The 18,503-nt window shown below is 36.8% G+C and overlaps 1 long non-coding RNA gene across 1 annotated transcript in view; it reads left to right on the forward strand.

Moving 5' to 3' along the window:
- Positions 1 to 18,503, forward strand: part of LOC114230247 (uncharacterized) — a 58,148-nt gene that overhangs the window by 17,339 nt on the left and 22,306 nt on the right. The window contains exon 2 of the long non-coding RNA XR_003616117.2: positions 14,035 to 14,220. This is a non-coding gene — a long non-coding RNA (uncharacterized LOC114230247). The remainder of the gene's footprint in view (positions 1 to 14,034; positions 14,221 to 18,503) is intronic.

The following is an 18,503-nucleotide window of genomic DNA, read 5'->3' on the forward strand; positions in this document are numbered from 1 at the left end:
GCTGGCAGGCAGAAGTGGTTAGGGGAAATCAGGCAGGCAGGCAGGCGAGCAGTTGGGAGCCAGCAGTCCTGGATTGTGAGAGGGATGTCCGACTGCCTGTTTAGGCCCGATCCTACCGGGATTCTCTATCATCATTGATGTTTCTATCTCTCCCTCTACCTTCCTCTCTGAAATCAAATCCTACCAGGATTGGGCCTAAATGAGCAGTCAGACATCCCTCGAGAGGTCTCAGATTGGAGAGGGTGCAGGCTGGGCTGACACACACACACACACCATGCACAAATTTTGTGCACCGAGTCTCTAGTCCTATATAATAAAAGCCTAAGATGCTAAGTGTCCGGTCATCTGTTCAACTTATCAAAGCATAATATGCTAATGATATGCTAAGGCCACTCAACAACTCGCTATGATGTGCACTGACCACCAGGGGGCAGACAGTCGGCCGGTCGACCAGTCGCTATAACATGCACTGACCACCAGGGGGTAGAAGCTCTGACCAGTAGGTTAGCTTGCTGCTGGGGTCCGGCCTATCAGGACTGAGTGAGTTGGGCCAGACATGCCCTGGAGCCCTCCCGCAGTCCCTCCGTGGCTGGCCAACCTCCCGCGTCCCTCCTGGCCCCGATCATGCACTGGTGGGGTCCCTTGGCCTGGCCTGCGCCCTCTTGTAATCCGGGCTGAGGGAAGCACCCCCCTTGAGTGCACGAATTTCATGCACTGCACTGGGCCTCTAGTACTTAATAATAAAGGATGGTCTAGTAATTTTCCCAAAGTTACATATCTAGTAAGACAGGACCAGGACTAAAATCAAGGCAGCTGGACTCCAAAACCCAAGCTCTAAGCCATTTCTCTGTATAATGCAGGCAATGATTAAGGTACTGTGCTAGGTGTGGTGGAGGATGCTAAGAAAAGGCTCCTGCTTTCAAGGAACCTTACAATAATTAACATGCTCATCTGAATAACTTGCTTCCTCTTTTTCTCTAAAATGTAAAAGAGAGAGAGAGAGAGAGAGCCTGGATCAAGGAATCAGGGTGGGGTAGGTGAGCAGGAAACAACCTTAGTTCTTTACCAAGAGGTTTGTGACCCATTTTATACATATTTGATTCTGTTCCAGACAAGCAACAATGAATGAAAAACTCTCAAGCCGGCACTTAACCTACAAATTGTGTTTACCATTCTTTTGAGTATTAAAAAATCTGAGAATTATTTTATTGGGAAAGAAATCACTCCTTCAAAAATAATGAAAGAAACATTCTTTTGCTTTCAAAATAACCAACAGGTCACATATATAGAGTATCCCCCAAAATGTATACACATACTTGGAATAATTATAAAGGCAGTGTTTATTAAAATGCATTTCATTTTCAAAATTGAGCTATCAGCTATTAAAGTGTGTATACATTTTTGGAGGACATCTTTAATGTCATGCTACCGGTTGCAAAATTGTCACCATGTGTTTATGTGTATTCTAAAACTGTCCAATGATGTGGCATAAAATTGCTAATTCATTTTTACTGATGATCATGAAATTTAATTCTTAGAAGTTTATCAAGTCTCTATACAAAAATCGAAAAAACAAGGTAAAACGTTCTTAGACGGGTTGGCTCAGTGGATAGAGTGTTAGCCTGTGGATTAAAGGGTCCCGGGTTCATGCCCAGGTTGCAGGCTTGGTCTCCACTGGGGGGCATGCAGGAAACAGTCAATCAGTGATTCTCTCTCATCATTGATGTTTCTATCTCTCCCTCTACCTTCCTCTCTGAAATCAATCAAAATATTTTTTTTAAATGAGGTAAAAAGAGCAAAATGACTTGTGAGAGAACAGAGTTCAGGTGCAGGATGAAGACTATCAAAGACATGAAATGTCATTACTTTGAAAAGATATAAAAGAATAACAAGTTTAGAAAATTAACTATCAAATTACATTTTTTAAAAGAGGGGCAGTTAAAATGTTGATGAACAAATATAAGATGATGACTCAGGGGCACTAAAAACTCGAAATGTGTGGGTTCTACTAGATAATACAATAAGTACTGGGAGATTCACTTTATAACCCATTGTGATTAAACTGCATACTGCTGAAAATGCAGATGTGATACTACCATAGTAAAACCAGCCTTTTAAAAGATGTTTCTAATTAAATCATGAGAAATCAAAAGGAAAATGTCGAGAGAAGCCATTCTGAAGATTTTATTAATGATGCATTCATGGAGAGGGCTTTATTAGATTTGAGCTAGCAAATGCTAACACTAGTATAAACAAAATGATAGATAAGCATTTACCCCCCAAAAAGCTTTTCTTCCAGGGTAAAAGTTTTTTGTGTTTTTTTTGTTTTTGTTTTTTGTGTGTTTTTTGTGTGTGTGTGTGTGTGTTTGTTTTTTTTAATACAAATACCTTTAGATTCTTGAGAGCTTAAAAAAAAAAACTCTATGAATTATTTTTTCTTATGATAATGGTAATATAAATCCATTATAGGTAAAGGTCCACTCTTACTGTACCTGATCTCTATTTGATAAAAATCTCTTGACTGATCAATTTTTCCCTAATTTATTAACACCCTTCCACCCCGGCCTAAACTACATGGTTCATTACATCCACTATTTTCTCTCCAAGCTCTTCAACCACTATTCCTCCAGCACATCCACTTGGCAACATCTCATCCTGGCCAAACTGTCAGACCACTTTCTCTGCTACCCTTGGGAGGCTGGGAACATCCAGAGAAAAATCTCAGGACCATCCTGACTGGCACTATTGCACATTTATTGTGGGGCCGCAGTGCCGTCCCACAATCCTAAAATTATACCCTGTCAGCTCCCTTTTGGATTCAGTGACATTTCAACATCTTACCATATTCTTCAATTTCCTTACCTAAATGAGCTTACTTCCTACTTCACAAAAAAATTAAAGTATGAGGTTTGAGACCCTAGGAGATATATCAGCAAAAATATTGCTATATGAGATGTCTGAGATTTTACTGCCTATGTTTTCTTCTAGGATTTTTATGGTTTTGCAACTTACATCTAAGTCTTTTATTCATTTTGAGTTTATTCTTGTGTATGGTATAAGTTGGTGGTCTAGTTTCTTTTCTTTCTTTCCTTTTTTTACATATACTTGTCCAATTTTCCCAACACCATTTATTGAAAAAACTGTCTTGACTCCATTGTATACTCTAGCCTCCTTTGTCAAATATTAATTGACCATAAAGGCATGGGCTTATTTCTGTGCTCTCTGTTCTGTTCCATTGATCTATTTGCCTGTACTTACGCCAATACCAGGCTGTTTCAATTACAATGGCCTTGTAGTATAGTTTGATCTCAGATATTGTGATAACTCAAACTTTGTTTTCCTTTCTCAAGATCAGCATTAAGTATTTTTATTAAATTTTCTGTTGCTTTTGTTAATTTAATAGTGAAACAAAGCTGGGCATTTTTGCATTAATTTGCATAATTTGCATATTTGCCCTGCTGTTCATTTTCCCCTATGTTTGAGTGTTATTTCTGTGTTTAGCGATTATATTTTAATTCCCACTCGTTTTTCTTATTTTCCAATTGACACTCATCTTTTAATAGCATCCTGTTTATACTTTATGAATACAGTGTTTTATAAAATATTCATGAGACATCACAGATTATTTTTCTTAATTTATTTTCTGTGCCTGCAGTCTGTATTTCTTTGATGGTCATTTCTGTTTTTACTTCGTTATTATTCTCTTTCATATTACAGGCTTTGCACAACGCCAAGTGGTGATCTATTTTATTTATTTGTGCTTAAGAATGTAACAACAAAAATAAATGAATATAGGCTTCATATAGATGGCAGATTTGATCCACTGCATGCTTGGTTTGGGGTGAGTGGGGTGGAAGCCAGCATCATGCTGAGAGGTCCTAAAGCAAGGAAGGAAGGCTTTGCTATGGGGCAGCTGTATCACACTCCTGTATTCTCCCCAAAGAAGAGGTTTGTTTTCTTTGGAATAGGAAACTGTGATTTTGTTTTCTTTTTTAAGTTGGGCAATAAATGCTTAACTTCTGGGGATTCTGCATGTGTGTGCGTGTGCATGTGTAAGAAGGAGGGAGCGAGATGGGGTGGAAACAGCCGTGAGTAAATTCTGTGCGCCTTTGAACCTGTTTCTTTGTAGCCCCATGTCTCACTTTCTGATGCTTTAGAGCTCCACTGTGGGGCTCAGCAGGGCAGAGCAATCAACCCACTCAACACATTGCAGACCCCGCCCCTATGCCCTCTGTCACCAGTTACCTCCACACCTCAACCCACCTTCCATTTTGCCAAAATTGGTTGGAATTCCTCATCCACATTCCCTTTATTGTTTTGATATTTATGAGGATTTTTCCCTTTTGGACATAGATACCCACATAATTTGCTTTTTTTCTAAAATGGAAATCGAAATTATAATTCATTTATGTAAAAGTAAGGAATTAACACATTAAAATTCAAATATGACACAAATATATCCTTATCACTTTGGTTTATTTTAATGTAAAGTTTTAAATTGTTATCTAGTCATTTCTCAGTCTTCTCTATGTTTTCTATAGCATCTACTTTAGGAGAATTCTACTTATTTCATATTTTTACTACAAGTGAATTATGTGTTCCCTTAGATGTTAAATATTTTATTTTCAATAATATTTTATTCCTCTAAATGTAGTTTGATGTATGGAAAAATTTCAAACATTTTTCTTTCTTTCGGTTAAAAAAAAAGCCAAAAACACAAAAACAAACTTTCTTCAAACAAAAATCTTACATGGAAATTTAAGTCCCATCTCTCTCTCTCCTGCTTTCCTTTATCCCTGGTCTTATATTTGAGAGTATGTACTCAGTTTTGGGGAAGTAAACAGAAAAACACTGGTATATGGCATAAAAGAAAGTCAAAATCAATCGATCCTATTCCTAAATTGCCAACCAATTATCCCAAACTAGCCATTGGTAAGCCTTTTCTTCCCCACTGAATTGTAAAGCCCTTATGATATGTTAATTTGTTATACATAATATACTCTATTTAGAGTCTTTGTTCCTGTTCCATTGACCTAGCTATCTCTTTTTACACTAGAACTTTACTGTTTTAATTAGTATAGAATTGTTTTCATGTGCAGTAATTAAAATTACACCTTTTTTCCCTAAGAATTAAAAAAAAAAATACTCTTACCTCTGTATTATTCCAGAGGATCCTAAGAATTCTACATTATATTACCTACGTTCGGGTGGTATAGTTTTCAATCTATTAGATTTCTAAGCTATTAATTTTAATTTTTATTCTTTAAAATCTTATTTATTTTAGCCAAGTAGCCCTGTCCCGTAGAGTGATAGCACTATGTTAAAATATCTAAGCATAATGGTGTTTCTATTCATTTCTTTTTGGTTCTGTCACAGTTTTGTCCTCATGTTTTTGTCATTCTGGCTCTGTTATTCGGCACTTAATGTCAGTTCCCATGTCATGACCGGCCTTGGGTAGGCCAAAATCCAGCTGTGGGGACACAGGCCCCCCCAGAAAAAAAGCAATCAGCAGCTGAAGACCAGGAAGATCACCTGACGGGGAAAGAATGACATTGCCAAAAGCTCTGGTAGATGCCAAGGCTGCTAGAAGAAAATGGGGCTCAGTGCCAGCGAGTCAAAGAGGAAGCCAGGCACGATGGGAAATGGGGGTGGGCAAGAGGTGGGTACAGTAGACTAAACAGCCTGAGATGAGATGTGGGTACACGGAGTGAGAGAGAATATGAGGACAGATAGTTTGAGTAGCTTCAGGAGTGTGCGATGGCACCAACAAGGTATTCACCCGATACCAGAGAGGAGCAGCCTGTGCTTGCTCAGCCAAGCAGCAGAAAGAATCCTGTCAGAAAAGGAAGGCCCAGCTACACCCTCATCTGAATGGGGGTCGTTTATTTCTCTTTTATAGGGAAAAATGGAATAAAATAATAGTTTCTCTTTTAAGTGATTGTCGTAAATTCTACTTTGAAATTAACACTGCCACCTTCATTTCTATTTGCTTGAGTTTGTTTTATGTAAGTCCCTTTTACGTTTGTATTGTTTTGTTTAAACCATATATTTTATAATCGGACAATTTTTTTTTTAATCCAACCTGGGAATCTTTGATTTTTAGTTAAATGAAACCATTTACGTCTATGGCTGTGGTGGAGATGGCTGGCTGTTCACTGAAGATGTGTGCTCCTCTCCCAAGGGGCTGAATCTATGTGCCAAGGAGGCAGGAGAGGCTACCGCCACCTCCACTGTGCTCGCCAGCTGTGAGCCCAGCTTCTGGCTGAGCGGTGCTCCCCCTGTGGGAGTGCACTGACCACCAGGGGGCAGCTCCTGCATTGAGCTCCTGTGCGTCATAGCGACCCAGTTGTTCTGCTGGTCAGTTGATTTGCATATTAGGGTTTTATTCTATAGGATTGTATACTTTAATGATTTGTAAAGGAAACATGTTGTTTTAAAATATACTATTTCCCTTAAAGCTAAATTTATATTTATTTTTTAAAAATATATTTTTATTGATTTCAGAGAGGAAGGGAGAGGGATAGAGAGATAGAAACATCAATCATGATAAAGAGTCATTGATCGGCTGCCTCCTGCACACCCGCCACGGGGGATCAAGCCCTCAACCCAGGCATTTGCCCTTGACTGGAATCGAACTTGGGGCCCTTCAATCCGCAGGCCGATGCTCTATCTACTGAGCCAAACCAGCTAGGGCTAAAATTACATTTATTTTATTAGCTTAATTAAAATAATGAATGCTGACTTTTTTAGGAAAAACAAGAAACTTCATGTTTTGGCATTCTACTCAAACTCTTTTCACTGGTTTTTGCTAATTTAATCTGGAGTCACGGGTACCATCATTTAAAAAATATTTCATTTTTCTGATATTTTAAAATTCTACTTTTTAACCATTGTAATAATATAAACCATTTCCCAATTACTTTTCTCCATGTATGGTTATACTTTTCTCTGATTTTGGATCTAATTTCTCATTTCTATCTGATACAATTTACTGTTGATTCATTTTCCAGTTGAAAAGAATCTTTTAATAACCTTTCAGAACTTATACCTGGCTGACATATTTTCTGTGGCTTTTGGTATCTGAGAATGTCTTCTAGTTGCCATTTCACATGAACAATGACATAACTGATTATAAAATTATTGGAATATTACCTTTTCCTCTAAAAGTTCTATAAAAACTTTCCCAACTGTGCTTTGATAACTGTTTCTGCAACGGAAATCCAATTTTAATTATTTCCCAAAGCAAATACACATGGGCATCCATGTATACACATGTGTGCATGTTTGTACTGATTGTTTACCAGTTCCTGAATCAATCAAGAAATTTAAGGTTTTTTACAAAGCTGTGTGTAGGGATTAATTTCTGTTCCTAATTTTTACCAGCTATATGTTTAGCCTTGTCAACTCGAGTTTTGGTTCTCTTAGATCTTGAATTTTTTTTTTCTGTTTTATCTTTGCTTATTGTTTCTGATCTGTTTGCTATGATGTTTAAACTCTTTAGATTCTAATTCATATTTTCTCTCTTTATGTAGTCATTTATATGTCTGGGAACATTTCTCAAGTTTAGCCTCTATGTCATTGATTTAATTTTTTGTAGTCTTAAGCTTTTTGTGTGTGTGTGTGTTCAGTAAAGCTAATTTTATTTTGCTTAGTGTATTCTTCATATAAGTATACTTTCTACTCATCTTGCCCTGTTAATTTCAGGAGGGTGGATTGGGTGCCTTTGACAACCAGGCAAAGGTAGAAGTTGAGGCTCCCCACTTGGCCTTTCCTGGAGGGATAAGGAATTAGGGGCTTACATTTTTCTGTGGTGTTTGCTAGAGCAGGGCAGTCATTGTCTAAAAATTTCTGCCCAGCGAGGCTATTTTTTTCTGTTCTGTTGGTAAGACAGAACGGGCTTTTGCTAAGCTTTATGGTCTACACCTATTGGTGTTTTCTGGTATTTCTCCAGCATCCAGTCTGAAATATACTAATCCTACCTAATAAAATGGTAATATGTAAATTACCATCACTCTGCTACGTCCACGATTGGGCCAGAGGGAGGCGTATGGGGCGGGACTCGGGGTGGCCGGGGTAGCCGATTGGGCCAGCGGGACGCTGAGCTCGTGGCGGCGCAAGCTCAGCGTCTGCACCATGGCTGTGCTGCGGAACAGAAGGGGCCTCTGGGGCAGCGAGCTCACGTCCTGCCGCGGACCATCAAAAGCGGGGGAGCTGGGTGCCTCCTGTCTGTTCCGGCACCAGGCCTTTCAGAAGCCTCCTCGGAGCTGGAGGCTTCCGAAAGGCCTGGTGCACCAGCAGATAGGCACCCAGCTCCCCCGCGATCGAAAGCGAAAGCATGTAGGGGACCCTACACGTGCATGATTCAATCATGCACTGGGCCTCTAGTCATAAAATAAAACCCAGGGAACTCACCACTGTGTCATTCCTTTGGTCTCCATGTCTGCTAGCCAGCCTGCTTTCTTCTCTCCACCTTTCAGAGTGTTGATAGGAAACATCCAAACCTGTAGAGAATTGTTATAAGAGTTTATTTGAGCCAAAACCAATGACAATTGCTGGGAAGTACGATCTCAAATGCTCTGGAGAATAAGTTTGCAGTTACAGTTGACATTTGGATTCTATAGTTAATCTCAGTCATTTTTACTGCTTTCTCTACATTGCAGCACTTGACTCATTTGTCTTTCAAAGGACTAGTAAACCTTAATTTGCTTTAGCAGCTTTGAATGGATTTTTATTGTTTCTTACCACTGCCTTTCAACTCATGTAATTTTAAAACTAAATGCAAACTGTAAAACTCAATCAATTTGGTGGTATTCTTTTAATATCAATTTTTATGTAATTAGCCCCCAAACTGTGTTCAAATACTGATTATTAATCTTATGTACTTTGAGGGACAACACTAATTTCAACCTTAGCAGCATTTAAAAGGAAGGTGGTACAAATAATATAGGGGAAAAGTCCCTCCCTGAGGAATTATGCTTTATTATCACTGACTAGAGAATGAAAGTGCTTTCCCATTGCAATCCACTGTAGGGGCCCAAATTTTCTTTTATTCAAGACTGGTAGATTTGTGTAACAGACACAGAAGCAAAATCACACATACTTTAATTACAGTTTTCATGAGACCACCAGCCTTTTTAAAGAGATCCTGGATTTTCCTTGTTCTTTTGACAATTTTCTTGAGTTAGTATTCTTATCATTCTATATGGTTAATTGTTCCATTGAGACTGACTGCTAGAAACCAAACAATAGAACCATAATAGGACAAAATATGAGAACAAAACAGTTTAAAAGTAAAAAATCTAAAAAACTTCTTATTATAAAAGAAAAGCTCATAGAAATAAAGAAATTCCAAAACTAGAATGTATTTAGTCATTGCTTAATATTTGTTATAATGCTATATGGCCCTTTCTATATATTACTGACTTTAAAAATAAGTGTGCAATTTGCAAAAAAAAATTATAAATAAAATGTACCAATTTCTAATTCATAATTACATTTTATCTTATTATTGCCTTGTATGTATATAAGTACCTTCCCCTAACACTTTGAATCTAAAGTTGATATCATCATGACTGAATCATATTAAAATAATTTTTGAAATGTTATTATAATATCTCCTAATAATTCAAAGTCAACTACTACGAATAAATCAAGGTTTGAACTACCTTCTAGTGTCAAAAAATAATGAATACATGTTGGATTGTATGCGAGGTGTTTAGCAAAAGGTGCACACCTATCTGTTTACTTTGGTCTTTCATGACTTTGACCTTTTAGGTTCTTCTTGTTAGTAATTGGGTGATGAGGAGTTGTAGCCAATTTTAATGTTTGTAATTCATACTCAGATATGCAAATTGATGAGTACATTATAAATTTTTAAAATTATAGGGACAATTTATAGTGCAAAGTGGCATTGCTCCAGGGGATGAGAAGTGGCCTGGGAGCTCAGAGCTGTGCATTTTAATTTTGATTAACTCTCAGCATGACCATAGGCACAGTACTTTAATCTCCCTGTATTTTGGATAATTCATCTATAATGTGTGTGTAACGATTTCTTTCCTGTAGTTGAAATTGAGGTGAGGTAAAACTATAAAACAAAGAGTGGCTTAAAGACCAATGTGAAACTAAAGATTTGTGGGTTTCATAAACATTAAGTTTTGTGTCATTTACACAAAGATAAGACAAATGGCCCATGGTCTGAGAAGTATGGAATTCACCATATTCCAATCTAGAAATCTTATTATAGTGCATTTAGCATAACAAATAAAAAATTTCTAACAGCTGTCAGACACTTATGTGGATATTCAATATTTAATGAACATTATTCCTTCATTCATGTTCTCTTCAATGTTATGCATCTTCCGAATGTAAAATAATGCATTTTTAAATGCTTTATTATGTACACTCTTTTAAGGAGACCCTTTTCCACCTCTCCTTAAGAATACCTAGGTTTTCATCAGGCACTCAAGCTTTACACCAGGAAAACAAAAATCACACAAAGGAATCAACTTAAAAGTAGGACATTGCAAAATAACATTCAATTTCATGGTAATTCACAACAAAGGATAAATCTGTATTTTTAAACTCACCTAGTTGTCCTACCTGTTAAATGATGTATTGTATCTGGAGAGCCACAGAATACACAGGCACAACTGGTGAGTTGATGATGGAATTTGAGCCTCTTTATTTTTTCCATATATTGAAATATCCATCTTTTTAACTTAATAAATAGCTCTGCAACATTGAATTTCAGCGGGGAGGCCATTTGCCAGTTGTGAAACAATACAATTTTGAGCTTTAGTGTCTTCCCAAACCTCCCTTGAATTGTGAAGTTGATATTTAGAAAACTCTAGCACACTAACACCTGTTAAACATCAATCACATGCAGAAATCTACAACTGGACAAGCTCAGGAAGACATAATAGATCAAATCCATGAAGAACCTCACGATGAATTAAGAAAACCTTAAACTTAATCCTATAACTTGACAGGCAGTCGGCAGCCTGACTTATGGAGAACTGTAATGTGGGAATTAGACTGAATGCCAGATGGCTTCTAAAAGTCAAATTAAAAAAAAAGAAGAAGAAGAAAAAGAAGAAGAAGAATAAACTGCAGTCAATGATAAGCACAGGTAGGGAGCCTGACAAGGAAAATGCAGTTAACTGCATTTTGAAATAACACACAAGGAGGAACTAATATTTTACACTATATTCTCTTTCTTTTGTTTATCCCAGCCAGCTCAACAGAAAGTAGTAACATTTCCCTAGTTCGAAGCCTAATACCAGATGCCAGTTTGAACAGGTGCAAAAACAAAGAATAGAACACTTACATTTGGAACATCATCAGCTTTCCTCTTTATGTCGTCCCTGATACGCTTTGTGGGAACTCACCTACTAGGTTTCTTATTGTTATTCCCCTGCTTGGGAAAAGTTCTATTTGATGAACACATAGCATGTTCCCTTAGTCAGTGAAAAAAAAATGTTGAACAGAGAATGACCAGTTAATTTATTTGGGACTAATCTCATTCCGACATTTCACCATTGAGAGAGGATACAGTGCTGGAATTTTGAGATGGTACTGTGCCTATTTTCTGTTACCGTCATCACATCATTGTGAAGTGCTAGGGCATAATTCAACACGGGAAAGAGTGGAAATTGGCAATGCCAATTATCAATGTTAAATGTACGGTCAGTCAGTACCAGGGGCTCAAACAAACAGGCAGCTTGTTCCTTACACTTAGTTGGGAAATTAGATGCAGGCAGACAGAGGAACACAATATCCCTCCTCTGTAGGTGGTCTCTGTTTCATTAGGTTTCCAATTGATGTTGCTGCACGGTAATCCAAAAATGTGTGATGGGAACATCACTCTCATTTTCCATTAAGGCTCCTTCGCAAATGTATTGGAAGCAGGTACACAACAAAGATTTTGCCAGGCTTACTTTTATCCCTTTGGAGACTATTGCATATCCAACATCACTGCTGGGTGCTTAGTTACTACTCTTTTAGAGTTACTGTTTGATATGATCAACTTCCTTAAGGATGTTGTGGAAATTGTGGAAGAGTCGCTAATCTTTAAAAGACATGTGGTTTAGGAAAATCAGCTTATATACATTAATGAATAGTAACAGGGCTACTGTAATCAGGTGGGGCAAGAAAAAAAATAGAGGCAATACTCGTCTCATGAAATCTACCAGGAATATATAAACCTTGAAATTTTTTGTGATCTTAAAGATCACCTGAATAATTTCTCTTTTCATTTCATAAATGAGGAAATGGAGACTTACACTGGTTTTGGCTTTCCCAAAGCAATGCAGTTATTGGCAACAGCAAAGTCTGCAAGGCAGGGCCTCTACCTCATGCTCTTGTTCAATATGCCATGATCAGTCTATAACATGTGGACCCAGAAAACTACCAAGACTACATAATTCATATCCCCTGCCTCCATGGGCAGCTTCATAGCTTCAATTTATAAAGATCATCTAAAACATCCCCCAGCATGTAGCTTCTGGAGAACTCATTCAGCATTATGCTACGGGTAGCAGCATTAGTGTCCTGGCTTAAAGTGTAAAGTGTTACACATTTCTGGTAGATTTCCTAAGACAATAGGCATCATCTCTGTCTTTACTTCTATCATCTAACTTTAGTTCCCTTGATACATCTGGCCTGAAAGCCTGCCCTGAGTCCCCATCCAGTGATGGAGATGGTGCCTTGATCATAGCCAGAAGCCTCATCCCCACGTTGAGGGGGGACAGTTCTCAGGTGACCAACCCCCTTTGTCTGATTCCAGAAACATGGCTGTGTCCTGCATTAGTGGTGACCGTGTTTTGTCTACATGATGGGACTCTGTTTGCAGTGTTGTTGTTTTTTGACAAATGAAGGAAACCCAGTACACAGGGCTTAACCTGCCTGGCACAATCTCAGAGCCAGTCTGGCTACATGGGCCCCCTGTTTTTCTCTTCTGCAGTCACTAAACCATACACTTATTCCCTGTGCTTCTGGGAATTTCTTGCTTTAGTAAGTGGGGAATTGCCATCCCACAGTTACAGACCTTAACTTGTACACAGAATATTGAGTCATAGCATCTGTGTGCGTGTGTGTGTGCATGTGCACGTTCATGATTATTATCTAAGCTAGTTTAAAGACTAGTGTAGTCATTCAGAATATGAATATCAAAAATGGTTTCAAACTATTGAAAATTCTTCAGAATATTTTATATGTAAAAATACAGAACACTTTATGTATCACAGAGTTTGCTCAAAATTTTCAGGGTGTATTGTATTTTTTTTTTTTTTTTACTACAAACATTAGGAGTTAATTCATACTACCTACTGTGGTTCACCTTTCTGCTATTTTAAGAGCATCCAATCCTCATCATCAAAAAGTGTGTTATATAGGTAACTGTAGCAGCTAAAGGGGGGAAAAATGGCAATTTCAGCGCATTATTTTATGGTCATGAAAAGCCATGTAATTAACCATATCCTATTCCTTATGGTATGAGTAAGTAAGAACATGCTAATCACACAATCCAAACAAATGGTAACTAGAGTGCATCACAGTGCCTCCAGACATCCGTTAATTTCATTTGCAAAATTCAGCAGTCTTAAAGTCATTGGCAAAAGTAGAACAAACAAAAATGATTAGTAAGCTGAGAAACGTGAAAGTCTATGTAATAGCTACTCAGGTTCTTTGGAAAACATTTCCTCGATTCATATCAATACACATATTTGACAGAAGTTTCAAATTAGGTTTTGCATGTACTGATGAAATATATTATCCTAGTGCCCATCATTTTATTTAAGAAAATTATCAGGAACTTTAAAATTTTAAATCTTAGCATATGAAAGGACTTCTGTTATAAGAAATATGTTAATCAAACCTTATAAAACATAAAGTTTTGGGGAAATGTAGAGTCACTTTTTTTATTAACAATAACATTAAGAAAAAGTACATGAAATACTTTACATCTCCTGCTGGAGTCACTCTACATTTTCACATATAACAACCTGTCTCACTGCATTTTTCTTTTCTCCTTTTTAGGCCGTGAAAAAAAATGGGAACTCTCTCAAGGACTAACAATCAGAGCTGCCTAGTTGACGAGGGAGGTTTGGTTTCAAGAAGACCCTGAAGCAAGGATTCTAAATCAAAGATTCAGGGGCAATCTGAGTTTGCATTAAAGATCCCTGTGCCTATAGCAGTGGCCTATATGTTATGTTCAATTGACATGTAAGCACTATGAAGAAATATTCCATTACAATCACTTATGACATTAACATTGTGTAATTCACATAGAAATTTGGCTTATTTAATTCCAATTATAACTCTTTCTTAAAAGCAGAACTTGGAAATTAAATGTATCTACATAAATGACAGTATTTATTGCACACCTATTCCATACTAGCAATGAGCAAGGTGTTATAAAATACAGCATAGAAAACAAAGTCCCTTTTCACAGGCTAATTATTTCCCACTTTAAGTAAAGAAATATGATATGATATTTCTTATAGTCGATTTGCTCTGAATAGTTGTTCAATTTATATTGCAAATATTACTACTTGACTAGATGATTTTACTAGTAGAGATTGAAACCATGAGGTATTGTCATGGAAAAAGAAAAATACTAAATGACTATAATTCTTTCATCTCAAATAAGAGAATTCATGGGGCTTGATCTGTGGAAAATATGTCCATTGCATTTCTGGAGTCTGCATTTTCAAGGAGTTGCAGTTGACTTTGCATACAGTGGTCACTCTCCCTTATAAAATGAACTTGTGTGTTTAAATCAGTAGGTAAGGGAAAGTAAATTCATCAGTCCAGCAAAAGTTCAATGATAGAAAATAAAGTTGGAGGAATTTGAGTATCCCTTCCTCTTTGTAGTTAGGGAATGCATGTTCATGTCTGCAGCAAAGGACAAATTTAAGAAAAATATTCTTTTTAATAATCTTTCTTTGAATTTCATATGCAGACTTAGAAAACAGTTATTGCTAGCATTCTTTACTCTGACTAATACTTTTCAGTCATGAATAGGCTGCTTTATTTGGAGAAGAGTTGCTAATTTATATAAAACTTTAACTTGGAAAAATCAGGATTATAGTGACATATACTTCTGAACCAGATTTTTCATTTGTACAGATAAATATTGTATGGATGGAATTTCCACCCAATCATCCTTTTTTTCCTTTGTGAATGTTTTTACAAAACCAGTACAGTTTGTGAAAAACTCTTTTATTTATCAGTCCAACTAGACAACTCAAGTTCTAATCTGTGTCTAACACCTCGGCATTTTCATTTCTATTCATTTCCCTTTTGATGATACCTGGGTATTCTTGTTTAATTAGTGATAAGAGTGATAGAATCTGAGGTCTCAATTTATTTGTCAAAATCAGCTCCTTAAAGCTGATCAGATGGTCTTTCTTTCTACCTTCCTATTATAAGAGGTTTTTGTAAACTAGTGTTATAAACGATTATTTTTAGTTAAGAGAAGCCCCAGGAAAGATTTTTTAAAAATGGATATAAAGACATTCCAGTTCTTGATCTTATCTTTTTCTCATCTCAACCTTTAGAGAGTCTTGCTGGAAGAACACAAGGAAAGGCAGGAAGGATTCTTACAGATCTTTGAGACCTCCTTCCACTCAAATCCCAGGGGAGCTAGAACGCCATACCTCTGTGGTTCAAAAAGTCTTTGGACCAGAAAAGGGGCCTTTATCTGCTAACATTTCAAACATATTCAATCAAATATTGATCTAGAAAATCAGCTACTTTTTCCTTTAGTAGAGAAATTAAATTAGTACTACCTACTGAAGGCCTATACATGGTCCTCGGGAAGATAATGATGGTACCCTAGGCTGTTCCTAGGATCAAAAGTTTATATGGACACCAAACTGATTTAACATTTTCTGTAATGCATGGAGACAAAAGGGTGAAAGATCTGCTTGCCAATAGTAATGTGCTGGAGATTATCTCATGTGGCGAGTCCTTGCATCAAGAAGCCAGGTTATGGTTTTCAAATCCATCTCATCTCTGAAAATAAAAGGAATGGAATGTGGCCTGGGTCACCTCACTGACAGGTTTTCATCACCAGAAATATCTGATGGTTCTTATTCAGGTTGACAGTAGCACATGTTTCTCTGACTCATAAACAGTCCCTCTCTCTATTGTGCCTCGTTTTCAAGAAGCACCCGATGTTATGTTATTAAAAATAGGAGGGTTGTCTGCTTATTCTTCCAGAAGTATGAGAATTTAATAAAAAAGATCAAAAGCTTCCCAAATTCTAAAATCATTTGATAATTCAAGTTTAATTTATGAAATAATGTGGTTCAAGTTGGTGTATGATATAAAATTGTGACAGCCCAATTTTAATTAGAAGTTTTAGGTTGGTGAGAAGCTTGTTTCTACCAATAGTGTCTATGGTTTATTTTTGCTACATTTATTCTCTTAAAGTTATTTTTTTCTGGAGATGCCTTTAAATTTTTCTTTACTTAAAGAAATGGGAATGGATTATATGCCTTACAAATTATAGATGCTCAAATCAAAATTTTCGTAAGTGATAAGACTAAGAAAATAAAGTATTTCTCCTTTGTAGCTTACATGGTGTAGCAGTGGCCATCAGAATTGTGAACCTACTAATTATAAGGCAGTATTGTAGAGACTAAGCATGTGAACAGCCACTTTACTCAATAAAAAAAATGCTTGTCAGGCTATGGCATTGTTAGTTGCTTGGCACAAAGGTTACATTCTTAGGTTAAATGGGACATATGGTGGAAATCTGCCATGAACTTTGGGTTTTTAATGGTACTGACCTTTATTAGGGAGATTATTTCAATCAAACATTGTCACCATCAAGTCACTTGGTTAACTGTTTTGAATTAATTGACTGATGATGCCACCAAACTGTTTCTCTAAATCGGCTTGTTTTCAGCATTATGGCAATGCAGGCAAAGAATTATGGAAAGAAAAGGTGTTCTTGAGCAACGACTGTATGTTAGTCCCTTTGCTAAGTGATGGGAATATAACGCATAGGCCCCACTCTCACAGAATCACATGGCAAATGTGACATTACTTCTGTGATAAGAGGTGCACGTGAAAGGGAGGTACAGACATTTGTTAGGTACCTGGCGTGTGCAGAGCATTTTGTTTCTTACATAAATGAATGTAGCATGTTGAATGAAGGTTGAAAAGATTAATTGCAAATTTAAGAACTAAGGAGATCTGATTTAGGATTCATACAGAAAAAAAAAATGATATGAGAAGACTTCAGTTTATGGCAAACGGAGTGGGAGACTGTATAGGTAATGTGAATTTCAAAATAACTCAAGCAGCTTTAGAATGATTAACAGAAGCCCAGGTTATAGTTTAAGAAAGGAAAAGGTAGCTGCATATTTGACACTGACCGCATGTTTTAGGCTCCTTTTCTGGGAATTACAACTTAAAAAGGATATTGAAAATCGGGTGGTATCCTAAGGAGCTGAATCCATGTGATAAAGGGTCCAGAAACCACATCTATAAGAAACATTTGAATAAAGTGGGATGCTTGGCAAGGAGAAGACAAGGGAGATTATGATAGTGTCTTTAAATAATTAATATGCTGTCATGGAAGATGAATTAGATAATGTTGTATAGCCATACGTGACAGATTTTAGACCAACCAAAGGGTGGAAGTTACAAGATTAGGTTTAACATTAATGAGGAACCTTTCAACAGTAAAAGCTAGTTGAAAATATAATGAGCCCTTTGTGAGGTAGGGATTCCGTGGCATTAGAAATGCCCAAATAGTGGCTTGAATAAAACTTTTCCAGATGAATAAAATCTGGCTATTTTCTATTCTGGTGACACTCTGCTCAAAATTCTAATTCCAAGAAGAGACTGCGTTGAATGACCTAGCTTGGTTCACAGGCTCACTCATTGGCTTCCTAGTCCCATGAAGACTGAGTTCAATGGAAGGTGGCAAAAAACTGGGATGCTTTTTTCAAGAAGAGGAAATGGACTTTTTACTACCCTTACCCGTTTATTTATATGCTTATATTTTTCTTTGCTCTATCATTGGTCACAACTCTCTAAAATAAGGAAAGTGAAATGTGATCAGTGGGCATGTTTTAGAAATTAACCCTTTTAAAGATCCCTTGAGATTCATGTAGGGAAGCGTATTCCAAGATATGAACCCTATAGTTATGACATCTTATAGTCTCTCCCAAGGTACTATCTGTATATTTATATATTTATATAATATATACATGCCATTTATTCAATAGTGTGTATATGTAAAATATGTATGTGTATATATTACATGTATATATGTGAACTACACACACACACACACACACACACACACGCGCACACACACAATAAAGAAGTAAAATGACCATTTATTTAGTGTCCAAAAAGGAGTACATGAATTTTTCCACTACTCAGTAGGAAAAAAATATTCCCATTATGAATGTACTTGGATTTTGATTTTTCACTTCTATCCTCACTTCAGGGCATAGAATATAGATAAATTATGGAAAAACTAT

This window comes from Eptesicus fuscus, chromosome 16, assembly GCF_027574615.1.
Source record: "Eptesicus fuscus isolate TK198812 chromosome 16, DD_ASM_mEF_20220401, whole genome shotgun sequence".
In the NCBI taxonomy this organism is placed as follows: domain Eukaryota; kingdom Metazoa; phylum Chordata; class Mammalia; order Chiroptera; family Vespertilionidae; genus Eptesicus; species Eptesicus fuscus.